Here is a 26,283-nt window from a genome sequence, read left to right on the forward strand (position 1 = left end):
TCCGTTCAAACAGTTTGATAAAACAACTTTAGAATTTCTGTGGAAATCATTTGTTATCAAACAATTTGGTTTCTAATCTCTATCATTCAAAAAAGCTGAGGAACCATCAGCACATTCTTCCCCTGCTCTGGACCTTGGTTTTCTCCAGTGTAAAATCAGACTTGACTTACACAGTCCCTCCAGTCCCTTCCAGCGTGGACTTTGGATGACATGCTTTTAAGAATTCAGTCTTTCTCAGTTGCCAAGAGAACTGTATTTTCCTTTTCTACTCATTACAGTGATTTGTACTGCTACCCTCCTCTTCTGTGTTTACATTTGAAGAGCAGAGGTCCATCTTTCCTCTTAATCAAAAGGAGCTCTGAATGCTTTGTAGGAGAACAAGGGGACTTTGCTCTCATGGCATTAGTAGGAGAGAATAGATGTCAATTTCCCTGGCCATCTGCAATAACCAGTAGAATGAATGAGTCATAACAGGATTCTATCTCAGAGTAACTAATGAGCTCTCCTATAATATCAAAAGGCACTTTTTTTTTCTGTTGGACTAGAATCAATGCCATGTTCCAAAGCTGAGAACAAAATTACTATGTACCCCACATTCTGAGGTGAAAACTCCCTGAGCATGTGAGAACAACCAGTTTTCCTCAAGGTTAATTAACAGGCTGAATAACTCAGAATCTTAGCTCTGGCTCCACTCTCAAGCCAACATAAGATGTCTGAGAATGTTATCAGCCTTATATGAAGTGCAGGGTTCGCAGATGACAGGCTTAAAGCCAAGTGACCCTTCAAAAATCTTTTTCAAAGACTAACTATAGTTGCAAAAAGTGACATGGTCAATCTTGTTCTCCAGCTTGATGCTTACTTACCAAGCTTCAGAACCTGCTGACCTTCTGCTGAAATCCAGATAAGATGTCTGAGGCCCAGTGTGGTGGTGAACAAAAACTTCAACTGTCCCTACGATTTTCAACTAAGATCAGTGGGCTTACCAGAGGGGAGGGGCTGTGGGCAGTTACTGAGCTAAGTAAAGGCATGCACAACTTGTTGGCTTATACCAAGGGTATCTCCATGTAAAGACCACTACATCAGTAGAGTGATAAAATAAACAGACAAACAAAATAGATTCAGAGACATGGAAGCATGCAACAGACAGATGATTCTGAGAGGGAAGGAGTGTGTGTGGGCGGGAGAGGTTAACCAAAAGCTTATATGCATATGTGCAAAACCCATGGACACAGACAATAGTGTGGTGAAGGCCTGGGGAGGGGACAGGAGTTGGGTGGAGGAGGTCAATGGGGAGAAAAAACGTATATCTGTAATACTTTCAACAATAAAGATAAATTTAAAAAAATAAACTAAATCGCAAAATAAAAGAAAAGGTTATAAGAGCACATGAATTCAAAGAGGTGTTTACTGGCATGTCAGAAGGTCATGGCTTGGCCTAACTCCCTTCCTTGCCCCTTGAGCCCCATACCAGAGCCCATACACAGAAGAAAGAGAAGGAGGACCAGATTCTTTTCTTTCTGAGAGCCCCAACCAGGGGCATGGCCTGCCTTCAGGCAGGGGGAAAGATTAAACTTTGAACTGAGCTGGGAATAAAGTTTTAAAAATAAAAATAACCAAATCTTTATATAAAAATAACTAAATAACTACTGAAATAAAGCTGTTCTATTACCACAAGGTGACAGAAATTTTGGAATGGAGCCAAGATATCTTGACTCCTTCCTAGTGTGAAAAGAGGATTCATCAGAATATATTTGGAGAATGTTCATTTTTTAAAAAAAAGGAAATTCATACCCTCAAGAGTTAAGACTTCAATATTCAAGAAAATTTCCCTTCACTCAGGTTGGGATGCATGTGGAATGGAACTCACTACTTTGGCTTTAAGCCAGAGAATATATTTTTAATTTCCCAGCTGCCCAAAATTCTGTCTCTAAGTTGAAAAATTCAGAGAGAAAGAAGGGGATGAATGATAGACAGATTATTTATTGAGGCATGGTAAAAATTTTTAATTTTAATTCTATAGATAAATAATTATTTCTTTCAGTGTTCTAGATATCTGCTTTCATTTCCAATTTTCCTGGCAACTAGATAGATATACTTGGTCTGTGACCAATTTGGAATAACAGGTCTCATATCAGGGAACTCACCCATTGACTTACTCTTGGTTACACTTGAATTTTAGAAGTGAACTCTTTCATTCTCATGTTAATCTTGCACAGACTGGCATCTGTATACTTTTTATTTTTAAAGATTTTTTATTGATTTTTAGAGAGAGAGGAAAGGAGAGGGAGGGAGAGAGAGAAAAAAACATGGATGAGAGAGTGAAACATTGATGGGCTGCCACCTGCATGCCCCCCACAGGGGATCAAGCCTGCAACCAGGGCATTTGCCCTGGCCAGAAATTGAATCTTCAACCTTTCAGTGCATGGGACAATGCTCAACTAACTGAGCCACACCGGCCCCACATGATATCTGTATACTTAAAGCTCATGCTCACTACCACATTTAGACTCATGACTTGGTGATTTTACACAACATTCTTTGGCCAAATATAACTCACTGATCCTCACAGGGGAATAGGATTCAGGATACAGAGAAATGATATTGACTGTTTTATAATCAATACAGGGTCTCATATGCAACATTTAAATCTAAAGGTTATAAGTAAAAATAAGAAAGTTACCACCTTAAATATAGAAACATCTTAATAGAATCTTATTATTAATTAAAATTGGATGCCCAGGCAAGATGCCAAACTGAATCCAAGTGAGGGAAAAAATCCTTCAAACTAGATCAGCTGTATTAATGAATTTGTAATCTGAATGAAGAAGTAACTAATCTTGAGAAATTATTTTAAGATGAAAACCCTTCTATGCATTGTGGTTGTCATTACCTTGACAGAGTGAACTTAATTTTTTCATATCTTAAATGTTAACAATTTAAATCTCAGTTCTGCTTCTTTCAAGCTGTGTGGACTTGAGCTTATTCTCATTTCGGTCTAAATTGTGTTCTAATTATTTACTACAGAATATGGCACATAGAAAATCCTCAAAAGTTAGTTGTAAATATTAGAATGTCAATAAGATATGATTTTAATAGACAATATTTACATACACAGAACCTGATCATAGATCTCTTTCATGCTGTGTATGTGTATGTGGTTTGTGGTTTCAATCAATTTTTGGAGAATATTAGAGGTAGATGGGTATAAGTCCTTCCATAATTTTAAAGAGGATTGAATTACTTATATTTTCATAAACTCCTGAATTATTACAGTGCTTTCAGAAGAATTTTGTTGAAAATTCAGAGTGTTACATATAAAAAGGCCATTTGAAACACAAGTACAATAATGCTTATGCTATAAACATTATAACAAATATAGCAAACTAGTTTTCTCTGTATTTCTGACATACTCTTGGCAGCTATATCCCTGGATTATTACTAATACAGTTTGAGGCTCTATTTATTTTAGGTGAACAGGTTATGAAACAATTGGTTTGTTGAGAAGTCATAAAACAGCAATAGCAACCTCTAAATACACTGTGTTTCTGTTTTTAAGGTAGAGGCTAGGTGGCTTTAAAAATAGATCCAAAATATTCAGTGGCTTAACCAAAAGAGCCATTTATTTCTCTCTCATGTAAGCAATAGGCAGTAAGCATGCCATCAGGTAGGGTGATCTGATCATTCTATAATCCTGGCTTTTGTATCTAAATCCCAAGTGGCCGATCCAATGCCCATCTCATTGGAGGAGGAGGAAAGAACCAAAGGAGAAAACATTCAGTTCTTCTGAGGGCAATCTCCCAACTTGACACATATCACTTCACAAATACTCCGAAGCCTGGAAGTTAGGCACATTTAGCCACACCCTATTGTCTTTAACTGGGTGCTTAGTGATGCTAGCATTGAAGACAGAGATGATTAAAATGTTGGCTTAAAAATCTATGTGCAGCTCTAGCTGGTTTGGCTCAATGGCTAGAGCATCAGCCTGCAGACTGAAGGGTCCTGGGTTTGATTTTGGCCAAAGGTGCGTACCTCGGTTGCGTCTTGATCCCGGCCCCAGTTGGGAGGCAACAAATCTACGTGTCTTTCTCACATTGGTGTTCCTCTCTCTCTCTCTCTCTCCCTCTTCCACTCTCTCTGAAAAAGCAATGGAAAAAATATCCTCAGGTGAGTATTAAAAAAAAAATCTATGTGCATATAAGTTTTGAGTTGTGATTATATTCACTAAGAACTGATTAAAAACAAGATAGATTGTAAAGTTTCTGACTTTTCAAAAGAATTAAATTGCCAACCAACCGTTGTGTAAAACCCAATGGTTCCCAAATCTACAATAACCTCAGGCCCCAAGCCCACAAAAACAAAGTGTAAAACATGCAATGTGGCATAGGGGGTCATACTGTATAACATCCAAGTCATGTGTGATATGTGAAATAATAGCAAAGGCAAATTTATCACTCATGATCTTAATGCTCTATTGAATTTTTATTGAAAGCTTTTTTTAAATAAATAGTACTACACCTTCTATCCTTCCGATCGAAGTATTTCTAGATGCCAAGTCCGCGGTTACAAAGGACAATGAATGAAAAAGCCCCTCCCTGAGAGCAGAGCTCCGGTCTCAAAAAGGGACTTAACCCCACAGCCCTGGAAGAAGGGCCGCGTGGTTCTGCTCTGTATGCTGTCAGCCAGTGATAACCATTTGAAAGTCTCTTTTCTGAAGGAGGAAGTTCTTTTATTTTGTTTTCATTTTACTTATGTTTTTGTTTTGCTTCTTTGCTTGTTTTGGTGGTTGTCTAGTTTCTTCCCAACCATTTCATGTCACTGGATGTGATAAATAATTAATTTATAAATCACTGGATAAGGAGAAGCCCAATCCAGACCTGAAGGCAGGGGAAGCTGCGACTGACTCAGATTTGAGGGTGTTCTGCCCCCTTAATCAGCTCTCGACTGCTTAACTCTGGAAATCTTCTCAGAGTCCCATGCCATGTGTAAACAAACTTTAGCATTTTCCAGAAATGAACTGGAGCATTTTCTGGGTAAATGGGGATAATTTCCCTTACCCAGGACCCTACCTTCTCTGTACTACTTTTACAGCGCTTTTAGTGTTTACTGTGATCTGAGAAAATATTTTCAATCATCTAGGAATCTTACTAGGAATCATTGTTACTTCTTTTTAAGTCCTCACCCAAGGACATGTTTTTTAATTGATTTTAGAGAGAGAGGAAGGGAGAGAGACACACACACTGATGTAAGAGAGAAACATCGATCTATTGCCTCATGTATTTACCCTGACTGGGACTGTACCTGAACCCTAGGTATGTGCCCTGACGGAGAATCAAACCTGCAACCTTTTGGTGTACAGGACAGTGCTCCAACCAACTGTTCCACTTGACCAGGGCCATTGCTATATTTTGATCAGAACCTATTGAAGCCTTGAATCTAGTCTCTACTGTTTTACCAAAACTTTTACTCATCTCTTTATGGCCCTCATTGAATGTATCTGTATTTTTGGCATATAACAGTGCAAATGACCTTGAATCTTCATAATCAGTCTGTCTCTTTTTATCATATATGACATCACTTCCATTCATTTTTATGATTATTTCAGGTAATTACCTATCACTCTAAGAAAATCTTGCAATCTGGCCACTTTATAAAACCGATTTAACAGTTACAGCACTATGTTAAATTTAATAAGATATTCACTTTGTCTTTTCAAATTACTGTCACATACCTAATGTAACTGAGAGGATAGTCAGGAGAGTAAATTCCTTCAATAAGCATATTGAAAGCAGTAAAGTCTAACCCTCATTAGCACTTGGGAATAATTGCTTCTCTACATTACTAGGGCAATGCTGGGAGTTGGTTGTCATCTTTGCAGGGTGGATAATCTAATGATATCTTTTTCTGGACTCTTCTAAAGATAATGAGTGCATTATCTTAAAAGTTTTTAACATTTAATTCAATCACTCATGATCTTAACGCTCTATTGAATTTTTATTGAAAGCTTTTTTTAAATAAATAGTACTATACCTTCTATACTTCTGATCGAGTTGTATTTCTTCAGGCAAACTGCCTTAGGTTACTTAATAAGATCTGAAATTTTCCATCAAATAGTATCTAAAAGAGCATGTTGAAGTCAGTAAGCATAAAGAAAATTAGTGGATGGTATCTGGATATAAATCAGGTTGTATTGAAACCAAATGTTGAATTCTTTTTTGAATCAGGAGAAGGAAACAACATTTTCAAGAGTTCTTAGATCTGCTCTCTTCATTTGTGGGCTAATACATCCTATTAAACTCAAAGTGATTTAAAATGTACTTTGGACAATTTTTGCATATGACACATTTTAACAATATTGTCCATCCTCCCATATCCCTTCCTCTGGCAACTATCAATCTGTTCTCTGTATCTCTGAGTCCGTTTTTGTTTTGTTTTTTTGTCTATTTTTTATATTGTTCTTATATTTTAGATTCCACATATAAGTAAAACCATATGGTATTTGTCTTTCTCTGTTTGACTTGTTTAAATGAGCATAATGCCCTCTAGATTCATTCATTTTGTTGAAGATGGCAAGATTTTATTCTTTTGCAGCTGAGTAGAATCTCATTCCACTTATTTAAATACTCATCTGTTAGTGAAAATTCATGTTGCTTCCGTATCTTGGCTATAATAAACAATGATGCAGTGAACACAGGGGTGCAAATATCTTTTTAAAACAGTGTTTTCATTTTATTTGGATAAATGCCCAGAAGTGGTTTTGCTGAGTCATAAGGTAGTTTTATTTCTAATTTTTTTTGGAGAAACCTCCATATTGTTTTTCACAGTGGCTACACCAATTTCCATTACCATCAACAGTGTCCAGGGATTTCTATTTATTAACATTCTCACCAATACTTGTTATTTGTTGTCTTGGCATTCTGTAAGGTGAGAGGTGACATTTCATTGTGGTTTTGGTTTCCATTTCCCTAATGACTACTGATGGTAAGCTGTTTTTCATATCTTTTCTGCATCTCTATGGCTTCTTTTGAAAAAAATATCTATTCACTTCTGTTGCTCATTTTTAAATTTTTTGCTTTTTAAACTCATTTTCAACTGTAATGGACATTAAAAATATATTAGCTTATGGCATAAGGGTTAGACATTTATATACCTACATAGTGATCAACATGATAAGCCTAGTACCCAACTGGCACCATACATAGTTATCACAATATTATTGATTATATTCCTTATGTTGTGCTTTACATCCCCATGTCTTTTTTTAAATGTCAATTTGTATTTAATCCTTTTACCTTTTTTGCCTATCTCTCCACCCTCCCATCTGGCAACCATCATTTTGATCTCTGTATCTATGAGATTTTTATGTTTTGTTTGTTCATTTATTTGGTTTTATAGATTCCACATATAAGCGGAATCATACCCTATTTGTCTTGCTCTGCCTGATTTATTTCACTTAGCATAATACTAACTAGGTCCATCTATGTTGTTGCAAATTGCGAAATTTTGTTCTTCTTTATGGCTGAGTGATATTCCATTACATATATGTGCCATGTCTCCTTTATCTATTATCTGTTGATAGACATTGCAGCTTCTTCCATGTCTTGGGTATTGTAAATGATACTGCAATGAACATAGACTGCATATATTTTTTCCAGTTAGTGTTTTGAATCTTTGGAAAAATATCCAGAAGTTGAATAGCTGGATTATATGGTAGTTCTATTTTTACATTTTTGAGGAACCTCCTTACTGTTTACCATAAGGCTGCATCAATTTACAATCCCACCATTGCAGGTCACAGCCGACACTATTTGTTTGTTGACTTTTTTATAAAAGTCATTCTGACAGGTGTGAAGTAATATATTACTGCTTTGATTTGCATTTCCCAGATGAGGGGCTTATTTGTTTGTTTGTTTTGTTTTGTTCTTTCGTATGTGTTTTCTATTATTCCTTACCTGAAGATATTTTTCCCATTGCTCTTCAGAGAGAATGGAAGGGAGAGAAGAAAGAGAGAGAGAGGGACACATTGATTGGTGCCTCCATAACCACCCTACTGGGGGAAGGGAACGAACCCCCAACCCAGGTAAGTACCCTTGACCAGAAATCGAATCTGGAACCCTTGGTGTGCAGGCCGACGCTCTAACAACTGAGCAACATGGGCCAGGGTTAAGGAGTTGTTTTATTGTTCTCTAACTGTGTGCATCTTTATATATTTGAAAATTAATCTATGATATATGTATGATTTGCAATTTTTTCTCCCATTCAGTAGGTTGCCTTTATGTTTTATAGATGGTTTTCTTTGCTGTGCACAAGCTTTTAGTTTGATGTACTCCTACTTGTTTATTTTTGCTCTTCTTGTCCTTGCCAAAGGAGACAGTTCCAAGTAAAGGCGTGGCTCAGCAGTTGAGCATCGACCTAGGATCCAGGAGATCAAGGTTTGATTCCTGTCAGGGTTGCAGGCTTGATCCCCAGTCGGGGGCATACAGGAGGCAGCTGATCAATGATGACTCTCTCATCATTTGTGTTTCAACTCTCTTTCTCCCTCTCCTTTCTGAAATCAATGACATATTTAAAAAAAAAAAAAAAAAGAGGTCCAGTTTTATTCTTTTGCATGTAGCTGTCCAGTTTTTCCAGCACCATTTATATAGTATATATTTTTGCCTTTTTTGTCATAGATTAATTGACCATAAATGTGTTTACTTCTAGACTTTCTGTTTTGTTTCATTAATATATGAGTCTGTTATTATGCTAGTACCATACTGTTTTGGTTAGGATAGTTTTGTAGTATAGTATGAAAACAAGAAGCATATTACCTCCAGCTTTATTCTTGTTTTTTCAAGATTGCTTTGGCTAGTCAAGGTCATTTGTGATTCCATATAAATTTTAGGATTATTTGTTTTGGTTCTATGAGAAACACCACTGGTATTTTAATAGGGAATACACTGAATCTGTAGATTGCTTTGGGTAGTATAGGTATTTTAACAATATTAATTCTTCAAAACCATGAACATGGTATATTGTTCCATTTACTTGTGAGTCTTCAATTTCTTTCATCAATGACTTAGAGTTTTCAAGTACAAGTCTTTCACATGCTTGATTAAATTTATTGCTATTATTCTATTTGTTTGATGTAGTTGTAAATGGTATTGTTTTCCTTTTTCTTTCTTTTTTTTGAATCCTCATCTGAGGATATTTTTTTTCCATTGTTTTTCAGAGAGGATGAAAGGGAAAGAGAGAGAGAAAGAGAGAGGAACATCGATGTTGGAGAGACACATCGATTGGTTGCCTCTTGCATGCACCTGGACCAGAACTTGGGGACTGATCCTGCAACCAAGATATGTAACTCTGACTGAATAGAATCCAAGACCTTTCAGTCCATGAGTTGACATTCTAACCACTGAGCCAAACCTGCTAGGGCTGGTATTGTTTTCTAAATTTCCTTTTCTGCTAGTTCTTCATTAATGTCCAGAAATGAAACAAATTTCCATATATTAAATTCGTATCATGCAACTTTATTAAAATTGTTTATTAGTTTTAATTGTTTTTGGTGAAGTCCTTAGGGTTTTCTATCTGCAAATATTGACAGTTTTACTTTTTCCTTTCCAATTTAAATACCTTTTTACTTTTATTTTTAGTTTCTTATCTGATTTCTGTGGTTAGAACTACTAATACTATGTTGAATAAAAGTGGTGAGAATGGGCATCTTTGTCTTATTTCTGATCTTAGATAAAAAACTTTTAACTTTTCAGGGTTGAATATGATGTTAGCAGTCATATATAACCTTCATTATTTTGAGGTATGTTTCCTCTATACACATTTTGTTGAGAGTTTTTATCATAAAGAGATTTTGAAATTTGTTAAATACTTTTTCTGCATCTTTTGAGATAATCGTATACTTTTTACTTTAGTTTTGTTAATGTGGTGTATCATGTTCATTGATTTGTGGATATTGAATCATTCTTGCATCCCAGGGACAAATCCTACTTGATTATGGTGTATGATCTTTTTAATGTATTGTTGAATTTGGTTTGCTAATATTTTGCTGAGGATTTATGCATCCATGTTTATCAAGATATTGGTTTGTAATTTATTTTTATTTTTTGGTAAGGTCTGTAATTTTTTTTGTAGTATTGTCTGGTTTTGGTATTAGGGTAATACTGGCCTCATAGAATGAGTTTAGAAACATTCCTTCCTTTTCAACTTTTTAGACTAGTTTAAAAAGAATAGATATTAACTGTTCTTTAAATGTTTGGTAGAATTCACTTATGAAGTGTCTGTTCTTCGACTTTTTTGGGGTAGTTTTTAATTATTGATTCAATTTTATTACCAAAAATTGGTCTTTTAGATTATCTATTTCTTCTTGATTCAGTTTTGGAAGATTGTATATTTATAGGAATTTATTCATTTCTTCTAGGTTGCCCAATCTGTTGGCACATAATTGTTCATAGTAATCTCTAATGGTTCCTTGTATTTCTGTCGTGTTGGTTGTAAATTCTTTCTTCCATTTCTGATTTTGTTTATTTGATTGCATGCTTTTTTTTTTTCTTGTTAATTCTTGCTAAAAGTGTATCAATTTTGTTTAACTTTTCAAAGAACCAGTGTTAATTTCATTGATCGTTCCCTTTGTTTTTTGTCTCTATTTTACTTTTTTTTCTACTCTGATCTTTGTTATAGTCTTTCATCTAACTTTGAGCATTGTATGTTTTGTCTTTTCCTACTTTATTTAAGAAATAAATAATTTATTTATTAAGTGTTAGGAAAAACTGTTTTGAGATTTTTCTTTGTTGAGATAGGCCTATGTTGTTTAGAACTGCTTTTGCTGTATATCCCATAGATTTTGGAACAGTGTTTCCATTTTTGTTTGTCTCAAGGTATTTTTTATTTTTCTCTTTGATTTCTTCATTGACCCATTGGCTGTTTAGTGACATGTTGTTTAGCCTACACATGTCTGTGTTTCTTCCAGTTTTGTGTGATTGATTTTTAGTTTCATACCACTGTGGTCATAAAAGATGCTTGACATGATTTTAGTCTTCTTAAATTTATTAAGACTTATTTTGTTCCTAATATGTGATCTATCTTGAAAAATCCTTCAAGTACACTTGAAAAAAATGAGTATTTTACTGCTTTGAATGATTTGTTCTAGATACATCTATTAAATACATGTGTTTTAATGTTTATTTATTGATTTTGTTTGGATGATCTATCCATCCATTGATGTAAGTGAGATGGTAAAGTCCTTTACTATTATTGTTAAACTGTCCATTTCTTTCTTTATGTGTGTTAATATTTTTTTATGTACCTAAGTGTTCCTATATTTTCAAGTCTAGTCACTCAGTTTGTGAACCCTTTAAGAGTGAGCTTTTCTTTCTTTGCAGTTATGTAGTTTTCAGAGGTATATTCTACTTTGGCTTTCAAAGCCAGATGTTTTGAGGGCTCATCCCACTTGTGCATGTCCTAAGGTTCTTTTGTGGAGCTTAAATACCTTACTGCTCAGAAAAAAGTTTTGTACATTTGAGATACCTCCTGGACAATGAAATGCCATAATTTGGGTGGACTTTTCTTCTTAGGAGGATCACATCTCTGCCTCTCCTACCCTGCTTGGTGTTGTCCCTTATTGTGACTGTTAATTCAGTTTCCAGATTCTCTTTAGAGGAAACTAGTCCGTATGTAGTTGTAGATTTCTTGTGCTGTAAGAGGAGATGATCTCAAGATCTTCCTACACTACCATCTTAAACGTCCCTGTGACATATTTTCTTTAACCTAAATTTGAATATTTTTTACATCATGTAAAATGTTGAGATGAATTAATAAATATATTACATCATAAATATCTGCTTATGTGTTTTGACTTTTTTTGTTTGCCTGTTAGTTTGTATATTTTTTGAAATAATACCAGAAGTTCAGTTATGATTAATAGTAAACATTGATAAGAGTCTTTTCTTAAGATTTAAGGATGCAATGTCTTAGCAAGGAACATGGTCCTGATTCTAATATTTATGGTATGATCCCTTAAAATGTTGACACAATGATGACCCTTTGAAAAATATATATTTTTGCAATATTTATCTAACACTTGGTTTAATATTATGGCTGCAAAGGGCAGTTACAGAGACTTCCACTTGATCCTTTCTACAATAATAGCTCTTATTCTAAACATATAGGGAATTTTTGGAAAAAAAATCCCCACTGAAATTAAGGTCAAATTATTGCATTTTGAACTATTGACTATTAAAGGGCATAGCAGTATGTTAGTTTCTATGAATTTTGACAAGCATATTTCAGATTGAAAGTATGACAATTTGGGCTGTGATTTTAATCAAGGGAGGCTTATGCAGTTAAGTCTGAGCTGTGGTGCAAGATCACATTCAATCTTAAAAGAAATATCCATGGTTAGTAAGTATTCTCTGTGTAGTCTTTGACAAAACCCAACTGGAGAGTCACAAAAGAGACATAATTTCTAGAAAATGACCAGAACTTCTTTAAGAGAAAACCACTCACTACTTGAAAACTACTTTCGGGCATGCTACTGAGTACAAATTGAGGCTGAAAGCCTGACCATTAGATATCAAGTGGTCATGTGACCAGAGCTACTCATCACAAAATGGATATTGTCAGATTCATCGGGTAATCATTTTGAGCAGGAGCGTCAACAACCCATTGTTTGATGGAAACTGTGCTGTTAGAATTGGACTCAAGCACTTACAGAGGTCCCAGAAAAGTACGTGAACAATTGGTTCAGAGCTTCATTATCTTTGCTGCAATGATCTCTCTCTTCCATAACTCAAACCTATGGTCTCATGGGGAAAAACTCAGGCCTGACTCACAGAAAAGAGATATGGCCTTCTATAAAAATATACATGGGCTATGGAGTAGTGCAAATGTTTGGCTGGTCAGGACACAGAAGAACAAAACAAAATAAAAGAAAAGTGACTTTGGAGTAGAAGCATGTGTTGGACCTAGTAAAGAGAATGGAGTGCAGAAGAGACCTTGACAATATGGTGGATATATGACATATCCAGGGGATGCTGGCCATACTTTATTCCCAGCTACAACGTTGATTATAAAATGGACTTACGAATAAAATGGCCATGTTGTAAAGATGGAGACTATACATATAGCCAAAAGCAAGTGCTTCTTCTCATCAGTGCTGACCCTACTACTATTGCATTGCATGTTTAATCAGCAGTGGGCTCTAAAGGAGAACAACTAGCCATTTAGTGTAAAGTTTAATACATTAGATCCCTTCCACTCTGGCATAGGTAGCACATATCCTTGTTGAATTCCTCAACCCAAACATTACTTTATTCCTCTACTCCAAGTGTTTCTTCAGTTACCACTATCCAAGGGCTTAGAAAATGACAGATATACTGACACACAATCCAAAATAATTCAGCTTCAGAACAAAGGACTAACTTATAGTAACATATGCAATAATGGACACAGGTCTAAATGATCCATTCTTTCTACTGCATATCAAAATATCAAAAAATATCTAGGCTAAGACTGATATTCAATTAGGACATTAACTTGGGGAACAACCCTCTGGTGCTTTCCTCCAGATGTCATATATTCATTAAGGCAACATCCAATATAGTATTGTGCTATGTCCTCTATATTTAGAAGACATGGTCTAGGAACCAAATGATGGAATTAAAATTGGCTTCTTTATCTATCACTTTTAGTGACCCACTGGTAGGAATTGTGCTATTTCTCTACAAACTGAACCCTGCTGGTTGGGGGGGACTTGATTTCCAGCAGAGCAACATTATCATCAGAGAATACACATCTGAACCTGAGTATTTTAGGTAACTGGGGGCAAGAAGGTGTTATACTGACGAGACTATTATATTCTCATGATTATGAGTAGGTAGAGTTGTTGCTAGTAGGGGCAGGGAAGATTGTCTAAATCTTGGAGAATTCTATGGGGAGTCTTTTGGTGCTTCTGTAGCTATAATAATTGTGATTGGAAAAATGTAGTAACCACAGATTGACAAGGTCAAAGCAATCAAAGCTCAGTTTCCTCAAAGATGAAGATGTGATTGCCTAATCATGAAGCATACATTTCAGTTAGCTTACTGATTGTGTTTTTACCTTTTTCTTTAAATGCTCTAATATTTTATTGAGAAAAATTGGCAAAGAATTTTTTGTTTCCTATAGTGTAAGTCGTATAACTAAATATGTTCATGATTCACTTTATGGTTGTATAAAACTCATTAATCCTTTCAACAAATAAAAAAATTAGAAAATACCTATTCATGTATCTCTAAAAAGAACATTTGGGATTAGTTTGGGTGTCTGGTGATAGCTAGAGGTAAATTTATTCAATGCCATATGAATTTTGACTCAATGACACTCACACACACCTTTGTGTGTAGACTTTCATTTTTTTGGAAGATCACATCTATAATAAATGTATTTACTATTAAGATACTCTCATTGAGATTTCCTTTATTTTTTACTCTCACATGTTTCAGTGAACTTTGTCCAGTGTTATCCAGTTAGACTCTCGGAAAGTACCACTTTGATTGCGTTTATTTTACAAATTCAGAAATACTATGTGACTAATTCTCCATTTTCCAAACATTTTTAAATATCATTTGAGTCTTCCTTCCCAATATCCCTAAAATCTGCTCTTGCTTAATTTCCATTCATTCAACAATTCAAAATCTATCTCTTTTTAATATATATGTCTGTCTCTGCTGAATTGTACATGCTGTGTTCACATCTCTCTATATATTCTTCCTTCTAATCCCCAAACTTTATTTAAGAAAATCGTAATTAAGATTTATCTTAAATGTTATTCTAGAAGATTTCTTCTCTGATAAACCTAATTGAATGTGATCCATTCTGTTTTTTTTCTGTCATCTAGATCTTTAACTGTTTATATACCCTATATTAATGGCTCATGAGAGATTCTTTAATTTGACATTATTTCATTTTAATTTACTTATGTTATGTTAAATCCACAAGTCCAACTTAATGACAATGTAATATGCATTATAAATATGATATCAATATTTGTTTTCTCTCTATCCTACTTAAATTCAGATTGTAAATTATTTAAAGGCAAAGTATTTATGAGTTTTTTTTCAATCTTTTGTTGCTATGAAGAAACTTCAGAGCAAATCAATATAGCAGAAACAAGTCTTTAATGACCACAGTGAGTTTCCTTTTGAAAAACTGGTGTTAAAGTAGAATTTCCATTACTAAGCATAGTATATTAATAAATATTTATTATTATATTTATTCAAGGTTAATTATGTATTGGAACAGTAGAAATATAGTAGAGAAATTTATCATTTCTTGCAAACTAATATTTGTTATATGAGAACTTAATTTATTTGTAAAGAGAGTAGGCAAAAAATAGTCAAAGAAAGAAGATATTAACTTATTCTAGACAATTGCTTAACAATGAAAAACACAAATTTCTGTGGACCATCAAAAATATGAAAGAAATGCTCTAAGAGTGATATGAAAGTGTTGAAATCCATTAGTACTCAATTTGGAATATTGATTAATTCAAGTTTTTTTGTTTCAATATAAATAAAATTGTGAACAGAGAATATATGCACAAATTTAATATCCTTTAAATGTCATAAAATGTGCTTTTAAACAAGATTAAATTAATCATGTTTGAAAGGCAAGCAATGTAATTTATGTTAATGAAGGGTTAGTAACATTAAATGGAACAATAATTTTTACTTACAAATAAAACAGCAAAGTCCAGCTAAAAGGCAAAATACATGAGGAATGGTGTAAATACTAGAAATTTTCAAGAAACTACAGGATATTTTGCTAGTTTGTTGAAATATATACCCTGAAAACTTTAAGCCATGTGTAACTTTGTATATGTGCCTGCAAATCATACTATCTAGAAGTAACTATTAAAATGTTAACATGCCTTCCAAACATGAAATTATACTTTTACAAAACCTTTACACTGATAATCATGATGAATTTGAAAAAAAATATATTAAATATATATATATATATATATATTTATACAATATTAATAACAGACTTACATGGCAACATAAAAGTTATTCATGGTCACATACAAACTATGGATGGTAATGTACAGTACTAGCTAACAGAAACTGGAGCTGGGAAGTAGGACAGATATAAAAGAGTTTTGGAGTACATTCATTAATTTAATTTTATTTTTTTAAAAATATATCTTTATTGATTTCAGAGAGAGGAAAGGAGAGGGAGAGAGAGGTAGAAACATCAATGATGAGAGAGTCATTGATCGGCTGCAGCCCACAACCCAGGCATGTGCCCTGGCTGGGAATCGAACCCTGATTGCCTGGATCCTAGATTGACGCTCAACCGCTGAGCCACGCCCATCTGGGCAAGGTGTACATTCATTTAAATAGTTCAATGGGCAAGCCCAGAAAAAAATAATAATTATAAGAAGAAGGTAATTACACACATTTACTCAGCACTTAAAAACAAACAAACATACACTTTGGAGAATCAACAAAACTAGTAGAAAGATTGTGTGCTCAGTGTGATACTGGCAAGGTTTGAGGAGGAGACAGCAGAATTTAAAGAGAATAACAAAATTTGAGAAGAATGTTGCAAAACATCCAAGTGGAAATGTCCAATAAATAACCTGATATGTGTATCTGAAGTTTAGCTGAGATGTTTGAGATAAACAGTAACATCTAAATGACAATAAAAGCAAAAGAAAACAATGGAGATAAAAAGAATGATCAGAGTGAGAAGGGAAGATTTAGTAGGTATAAAGAGTAACAATATGAGAAGAAGGAAAAGAAAGAATGAATGACCCACAAAGGGGATTGGGTAGAATTAGCCAGAGATTTGGGGGAAAAATCAGGAGCATGGGATATCAAGGAGGACAAAGTTCTCTATTTTCCAAAAAATGCTTAGAGGGCAGGACAGATATAATGTGATAATCTATGTAATAGACATAAGAGTAAAAAAGACCTTGATGATCTTGTTAAGAATAATTTTATTGAAGTGCCTTGAACATGGAAGTGAGAAAACAGAACTACATCTTTAAAGTGTTGAAAGAAAAAAAACACACTTGACAATCTAAAATTTATACCCTTTTCAATATCTTTCAAAAATTAAGATGAAATACAGAAATTTTAAGACATAAAATCTGAAAGAATTTATCAAAAGCATAGTCTCATCATAAAAAAATGTTTAAGAATAGCATGCTAGGCAGAAAGAAATTATGCCAGAAAGAAATATTTATCTACACAAGAGAATGAAGAGCTCTAAAAATAGCAGTTTTTTTATGTTTCCTCTATTATACTCCTAAGTATTTACTCAAGAGAAAGTGTATGTGCATACAAAGACTTATACAGGAGTGTTCAAAGCACCATGGGATTCTATGCAGCTGTTAAAAAAAAGGATCTCTTACCTTTTGAGACAGCATTGAGGGACCTGGAGAGTATTATGCCTAGTGAAACAAGCTAGTCAGAGAAATGCAATTATCACATGATCTCACTTACATGTGGAATCTAATGAACAATATAAACTGACAAACAAAATAGACCCAGAGACATTGAAGCATGCAAGAGATTGATGTATATCAGACTGAGGGGAGGGGGAAGAGATTAACCTAAGAATTTATATGCATATATGCATAACCTGTGGACACAGACGACAGTGCTGTGAAGCCCTGGGGAGGGGGCTGGAGTAGGGAGAAGAGAGTCAATGGGGGGAAAAGGGAGACATCTGTAAAATTTTCAACAATAAAGATAAATTAAAAGAAAAAAAGTGTCCAAAAGATATGATCAACTTCACTAACTATTAAGGAAATGAAAATCAAAACTAAAAGAGATGAAACAACTTTTGAATTCCTCTCTTCCCAGTTTCCTTTACTTGCTATTTGACAAAAGAGTGTGATAACTTTCTGCAGGTGAGCCCAGATATAGTTGTAATGGATTTACAGGTTTCTACAGTGATGAATCACATGATGCACAGAGATTACATATATTAGCCACCATATTACTAGTTCTGCATCGTAAAAAAGCAGCAGAAAATCTAGAGTGAGTACCAACATTCTGCTCTTCCAGAGAAGGATAGGTGTTAAAACCTAAATTTTCTCCAGTTGCATGGCTAGTTTCACTGCCAGCGTGTCCCCCTCCCTGTCCGTCCCACACACTTGCATGCATACACACCATCAGTAAACAAACACAGGAAGATAAAGAAGACAAATGTACGTGTTATATATGTATTTTTAAAGGGGCAATGAATGAAAAAAAAAATGCCACGCTTTCAATTTTTATACTAAATCCTATCAAACTCTAGTATTAGAATTTCTTCTAAATTTGTTTAATAGATTACCTCTTCACTAAAATGAGGCCAGGCCAAAATATTCTGGAATGAGGGAGGGTTCACTGAGGTTTGGGGTTTAAACGTATTTCACAAATTAAAGCAATTTTTTCAGATATTACACAAAGTAAAAATTCTGACTTTCAACAAATTAAATTATTTTTTAAATGAATTTCAGAGCACTACATGGTACAGGAAAATCTTCTTGGAAAATCTCAAAGTGTCACTTTATAGATAAATGCTTATCAGCTTTTATGAGGTTTCCAGAAAAGTCTGGAATTATTATTTTTTTTAAATTCTGCAGGGAGGTTTAAGTTCATGCAGCTTTTGGAAAAACTATTTTAAAAGAAACATTCTGTGATGTCAACACAGAAATAAAAAATTAGTCTAATAAAAAATTAGACTCTCAAAATTATATTGAAAATTAACTTTGAATTCAAAACTTTAGAAATGTAGTAACTTTTGCTATCTCATTGTGAATCTTAATATTCAAAATTCTATGACTTGTTCAGTTTTAAATATTAAAATACCTCTTTTAGTGAAATAAAAATAATCATTACTAAACATGTTTCTAATATTTTTGTTATTAAGGAGTAATCTTAAAATACCAATTTTTAAAAAAATTAATGATTTTTAGATGAAATTAATTGTCTCATAGAAATGTTTATTTATGTCAATTTTGTTTTTAACAAACACATTGCAAGGGTATATATGTATATCAGAATACAAAGATATATTGTGATGGATTTTGAATAACTATTTCAAAAAATGGGGAAAATATCAACAAAGCATTAAATCATTCTATTAATGTTTCTATTATATTAAAAGTTTTATATTTTTTTATCTCACTCTTGTTCTAAACCAATTCCAGAATAAAGTATATTCAGTTGTTAAATCAATAGTTAGAAAGAGCCCATCTCCAGATAAAACAATGCAAGAATGAAAAGAGTAAATAAATTTGATTATGTTCTTGCTACAAAAATATCTCTGATACCAGTAAGGCATACATGAATAATTAATTGTTTTTTTTGTGTGTGTATGTTTTAATCTTCACCTGAGGATTTTTTCCATTAATTTTAGAGAGAGAGGAAATGAGTGGGAATGAGAGAGAGAGAAAGAAACATCAAGTTGCCTCCCTTACACACCCTAACCAGGGATCAAACCAGTAACCTGGGTAAGTGCCCTGACTGGGAATCGAACCCATGGCCCTTTGGTGCATGGGACCATGCCTTAACCAACTGAGCCACAGCTGCCAGGGCTGCTTTTGTGTACTTTAACAGAGATTTTTAATAATTCAGGAAGCTTTTAAAAGTTATTTTATCTCTAACAGATTGATAGTAAAGCAGAGAGAAATTTTATTTCTGTATTTTCACCAAGTGCTGCAAGAGAAAAAAACAATTATTTGAATGCACACATTTGTCCAAATAGTTGCATTCTATTGGGCCACAGGAATAAAACAGAGAGCTTAGGAAAAATGCCTGTTCCCTAGATTCTGAGAAAAATAACAAGTTTTTCAAGACCAAATAATAAGGAAATGTCTGCTTCAATGAGATATTGGCAAAGATATAGTACATTAAGTTTGAGAAATATTCTTATAATAGTGTCAGTGTATAGGTAGAGAATAAGTATTCCACTAAATATTGGTAAGAAAGCAAATTGTCACAACATTTCTGGTAAAGAAGAGATATTTTATGATATATAAATCTGTAAAAGTATGTGTACACTTCGATCAGTTTCACCCTCTGTGTATTTATCTTAAGAAAATACTCATGGCCAGGTACAAAATATTACCTACAAGGATGTAAATTTTAAGTACCGCAAATTCCCAATATAGAATTGCTTAAATAATGTAATATATTTATATAATGAGAGATAAAATAGTGTGAGGTTAAAAATGACGTAAAATGTATTGATTGAGATAGAAGTATGTTAAGAACATATTGTTAATTTAAAAAATACAATATTTATTTTTATATTTTTGAGGTTGTTAAAAAATTAAATAATTACAGGAGGCATATGTTAACTTATTTTCTAGCAAACAGTTACTGCTTTTTTCAGTTAGATATCATTCCACCCAAATTCTCAGGATCCATTTCAACATGTCTTGTTTGTAGATCATAAAACCGTCTTCTCATCCCAACCACACTGGTTGGTCTAGGCAGCCAGTCTGGACAAATCACATTTCTCAAAATATCTGCTGAGAGAGAAAATATGTTATCTATAATTATATTTGTAATGTGTAAACTTGTGAGATGTCAAAAATCATATCTGCTGTATGGTCTGGAAAAGAGAGGAAGATATTCTGTAGGAAAAGAAATTGAGAAAGTCAACAGAGGAACAAAGATCAGAGGCTGAGTATAGAGAACTTGCAGCATTTCAGTCTGTGACTCTGCCCTGCCTGAGTCCCAGCTGCAGCCTTGAGTTTAAAACTAGTATTTCTATAATAAATTCATTTCAGTTTATGAAATGAAACTCACCTTTGGTGAGTTTTGATGACATGTCTATAAAAATTCTCTATAAAAATTCTGGACAGATATTCATTTATGTTAATAGTGGTTATTAATATGCAGTAGAATAATAGACATTTTTTCTTGGGATTGTGGAAAATTACAATACCCAAATAGTGGAAAATCACTATTTGTAACTGTATACATGGAAAAATTAATGAAGTTGAAAATATAAGTATATAAAAATATTTAGAAGGGAGAGGGATGGAGAGATTGAAGCATCGATGAGGGATAGAGAGCTACATGAATCAGCTGCCTCTTGCACACCTCTCACTGTGCCTTGAGTGGGAATCAAAACTGACCCGTTGGTTCATGGGACGATGCTCAGCCACTGAACAACACCAGCCAGGCCCAGAATGCTTTAAAACTGTTGATATATACAGTTATGCACCACATAATGTTTTGATCAACAATGGACTACATATTTGATGCTATTCCCATAAGATTATAAAGCTCCTGAAAAATTCCTATCACTACCCAGCCAGGCATGGCTCAGGGGTTGAGCATCGACCTAGGATCCATGAGACTGAGGTTTGATTCCAGGTTGGAGCACATGCCCGGTTTTGGGCTTGATCCCCTGAAGGGAGTTGCAGGAGGAGTGCAGGAGGCAGCTGACCAACGACTTTGTTATCATTGATATTTCTATCTCTCTCTCCCTCTCTCTTCCTCTCTCTGAAATTAATAAAGATATATTTAAAGAAAAAGAAAAATTCCTATCACTTAGTGACATTATAGCCATTGTAACCTTGTTGCACAAGGCATTGCTCACATTGTTTGTGGTGATGCTGGTATAAACAAACATACTGCACTGCCAGTTGTACAAAACTATAGAACACATACAATTATATATAGTACATAACACAACATAATGATAACAAATGACATTGTTAATGGTTTATCTATTTACTATGCTATATATTTTTAAAAATTTATCTTTATTGTTGAAAATATTACAGATGTCCCCTTTTTCCCCATTGACCCCTTCTACCCCTCACCCACTCCCCGCCCCAGGCCTTCACCTCACTATTGTCTGTGTCCATAAGCTATGCATATATGCATATAAATTCTTTGGTTAATCTTTCCCTATCCACCTACCTCCACCTTCCCTCTTTTTGAGAGTATTCTTTCTTCTTTTTAAAAAAATTGTATGCTGTGTTAAGCCAGCAGCAACCTCATACATCTGTTAACCTCGGCGGCTCTTGATTGCATCATTTTCTCTTGTGCTTGATTTAATCTCATGTTGTTTTGTTCACCTTCACTCTTAAGTGTACAAAATTCACCAGCTAATGCTGCCAGTAAAAGGCCAAGTGATTGGTCTGGAAACAAATTAAAAGTGATTAAGAAGTACGAAAATGAAAAATCAGTAATGGCTATTGCTCACCAGTCAGGGATGTCCCATTCCACAATAGCTATGGTCCTGAAGAACAATAAAAAGTGACAGAAGCTGCTAAAGGATCTGCTTGATTGAAAGAAATGAGACAAACAAAAATTGAGAATTATTTTAAAGGATTTGTTGGGGGAAAATTTTTGAGAAAAGCCTATCAAACATGGAGAAACTTCTACTAATAACTTGGACTGAACACCAGATACAGAATCATATCTCTGTAAGCACCCCGAAAATCACAACCAAAGCAGAAATTCTGCTTGCCATGTTGAAAGGAAAAGTTGGACCCAACTACAATGTTGTGTTTATTACTAGCTCTTGATGGTTTACCCATTCAAGAGCTGTTATTAATTATGTAATGTAAAAGTGAGTGGTGAGTCTGTGAGTGATGATGTGAAGGCTGCTGAAGAGTATTGGAAATGCTAGATAGACTGATTATGGAGGAAAATGACATGCCAAAGCAAATATTTAATATGGATAAACCTTCCTCTTCTGGAAACAGATCCTCAAAAGGGCTTTCACCCATAAAGAATCCAAGTCAATGCTAGGTTTCAAGGTTTTTAAGGGTAGAATAATAGCTTTGCTTGAGGGCAGTGTTGCAGGCCACAAATTGAAACCCTTTGTGATCTGGCAGAGTGAGAACCCAGGGTCTCTGAGCACTCCAGTGTGCTCCAGGAACAATAAGTCAAGGATGACTCAGCTCCTCTTCCAAGATGCCCTCCTGAGTTGCTATGCCAGGAAAATGGAGTACTGTTTGGAGAGTAATATAACTTTCAAAATTTTGCTTGTTGTTGATAATGCCCCAGAACATCTTCCTTTTATTGGTGATTTTTATCCCAATGTCAAGGTGGTACTTCTCCCTTCAAGTACCACCTCTTCGATTCAACCAAGGAATCAAGGAGTTTTAGCAGATTTTAAGACCTACTGCCCATGGAGGACCTTTGCTCACAACTGAAGAAGACAGTGATGCAACTCTGGAAGAATTACATCTATAACTGCATCAAGAACCTTGCTCAGATTTGGGGTGATGTCACTAAAGAGGGTATAAATGGCACCTGGAAGAAGATACTCAAGAGATTTGCCTGAGACTTTGAAGGACTTGTCAAAGATGAGGAGGCTGCAAATCAACAAGGCCATGGTTGAGATGGCAAACGATTTCAACCTGGGTGTAGGTGAGGACATTACTACTGAGGAGCTCCTAGAGGTGGTTCCTGAGGAACTGACTAATGAGAAGTTTGAACTAGAACAAAAACACATAGCTGATAAAGAAGCAGGGGGAAGGGAAACTGCAGGTGAAGAGAAAGAAGAACCCTCAGAAAAATCATAGAAGGTAGTTAATAGCAGCTTTTGCAAACCTCAACAAGCTCCTTAAAACGTTTGAAAACATGGGCCCCGACACATCAAAGGTTTGCTGGTATTAATCATTTGATGATGTATTGATGAGTGGAATAAATCAGTTATATATGCTAAAAAAATGTCCAATAAATACAGATATAAATTCGCTGATATCTTAATATAAAACTTTTGGAACTTCATATAATAGGTGTTTATCAGTAGTTACTTCCTGGGGTAGGTTCAAATTTTGGCCTAGGATGGGGAGACATTTTTTTAACGTATATACTTTTTATATTTTTTGAATTTTTATATGCCATAATCATACATTTTTCACTAATACCATTTTAAAATTTGGGCAAATATACTTTGCCATAAATCATATCAGAAGCCATGAAGACAAAGAGAGAGAAAGAGACGCACTGAGACAAAGACAGAGATGAGAGACAAAGAGAGACAGAGAGGCAGAGAAATGAAATAAGGAAAACACAGTAGATGAAAATAACTTCTCTCTGACTCTTGGACACACACCTGAGTGCATTGATTCTGTATGATTTATACAGATACCATTATTCCATTAGAAATAGGGAGAAACAATGAATTTATTATTCTAAATAAAGAAGCTGTGATCATTGTTTTCATTGGGATACTAATGTATCTTCATTGTACATGAGTGAAGAATTTGTTTTAACCACATAGAATTGTATTTTCAAAATAGTCATGAAAGAAAACTAGTTGTAGTTCTCAGCATTTTACTAGAAAACAAATTAACCCTACAAAACTCTGTTTCAATTCCACTTCTATGTCTCTGCCAATGGATTATGTGATTATGTAGGAGGCTGCACAATGAAGCTTTCAGCTGCTACATGTTTTGAAAAACGATTTTTAAAATTAAAAGGCTATAGAACTGAAATATAGTTGTTTATATGCCAAAAATAGCAGTGCACTTATAAACAGAAAGAAAATTTTATAGATGTATCAAAAAGTATTATTTTTGTAATTTCTGAATTAAATGTTCTCACTTTATAGAATGATCAAAATATTAAAACTATTGTATTTTAGAGATAAGAATTTCCTGAAGTAACCTAGGAACTGACAGCAAATCCTAATACAAAAACAAAATGGAATTTTGTCTAGTGATTTTCTTGAGGTTAAGAAGGGCATTAAAAAACCTAGAGAGCCCATAATCTCTGATTAAAAATGTACTTAATGAGATTTTTTTTCCTTTAAAGTCATTTGTTTTGAGAAAAATGTATCAATCTACTCTTATTTTCTACAAATGCTTTCCCTAGGTAGAATATGACAGTAAATCATAAAATGAAAAGGGATTTACTGTGAATATCAGCATAAATCCATTTTCTGTGGCCATGAGAGGTAAGATACTTTTTTTATGTTAATGGATGTCTCTCTTCTATTCTCAGTTGTAAACACTGCATTTTTCCTCTGACAAAAAGCAATGAGGTATCCAATATAGTTGCAGTGTCTACTAATTATGTCAGTCAGATAGTAAATGCATGATGCTGATTAAGACAGTATTTCTCCTTCTTAGTATCTGTTTATTCAAAAATTGGGGGGAAAAAGCATGCTGGCAAATAACAAACTGCTAACACATACCCTTTCTGAATTTTCACTCTTCTGAGTAATGAGGAAAAGCTTGGTGAACACTTTCATTCACCTCTGTCTCCACTGCATATTTCAAGAAAGAGATGGTTTTAAAATCAATATTTATAACCAAAATATTATAACTGCATTTTCAAATAAGGGACAATATATATTTTTTCATTGTAAATTTCATAACTATATTTTTTATTTTTAAATTAAATTTATTGGGGTAACAGTAGTTAATATGATTATGTAGCTTTTAATTGTAAAATTCTATGATACATCATTGTATATTGCATTGTGTGCCCACCAACCAAAGTAAATTCTTCTGTAACCAAAAATGTGACCCTCTTTATCTTTTACTACTCCCGTACCCCTCTTCCCTCTGGTAGCCACCATAGCATTGCCTGTGTCTATGAGTTTTTGTTTGCTTGTTTCTCTTATTTGTTTATTTGTTGTTTCAGTTTCATATCCCACATATGAGTGAAATCATATGGTTCTTTTTCTGTCTGCCTTGTTTCTGTTAACATCATATTCTCAAGATCTATTCATGTTGGAGCAATACTTTTGTTAACATTTTTTTTTCTGAGTCATAAGAGGCACATTTTCAGAACTTTTTGAAGAATGTTATTGAAATATAAAATGTTCTATTTGGAACAAGATTCTTTGCCATTATCATTCTTATAATTATTGCTCCTCACATTTATTTATTCCCACCATGAATCTGTTGGACTTAGCTTAATAAGAATATGTTGGGGTACCACTGTTACGGATTTTACTGAAATGATGTACTTAGTAACAACTGTTGATGCACCTTCCATAAGCCCCACTCATAATAGTGCCCATATCTTGTTTTCATTTTGTTATTAAGGATTACTGAATACTGTTTTATTCTAACATTGAAAATATTAAATCTTGGGTACATTAAATAATTTTTGAAAATATCTACCTACCCCACTACAAATGCGTCCCTTATATAATTTTGTTTGATTTGGTAATTATACATCAAAGCAGGATATATTTTGTTGTTTGGATTAAATATAAACTCCATTTCTGCCTGTTTTCACATGGTCACTTTCCTTTTGTGTCTGAATCTCTTTTCCCTTATAAGGAAACCAGCTACATGGGACTAAGGGCCCACTCTACTTCAGTATG

This window comes from Miniopterus natalensis, chromosome 1 (assembly GCF_054644295.1).
Source record: "Miniopterus natalensis isolate mMinNat1 chromosome 1, mMinNat1.hap1, whole genome shotgun sequence".
Taxonomy (NCBI): Eukaryota; Metazoa; Chordata; class Mammalia; order Chiroptera; family Miniopteridae; genus Miniopterus; species Miniopterus natalensis.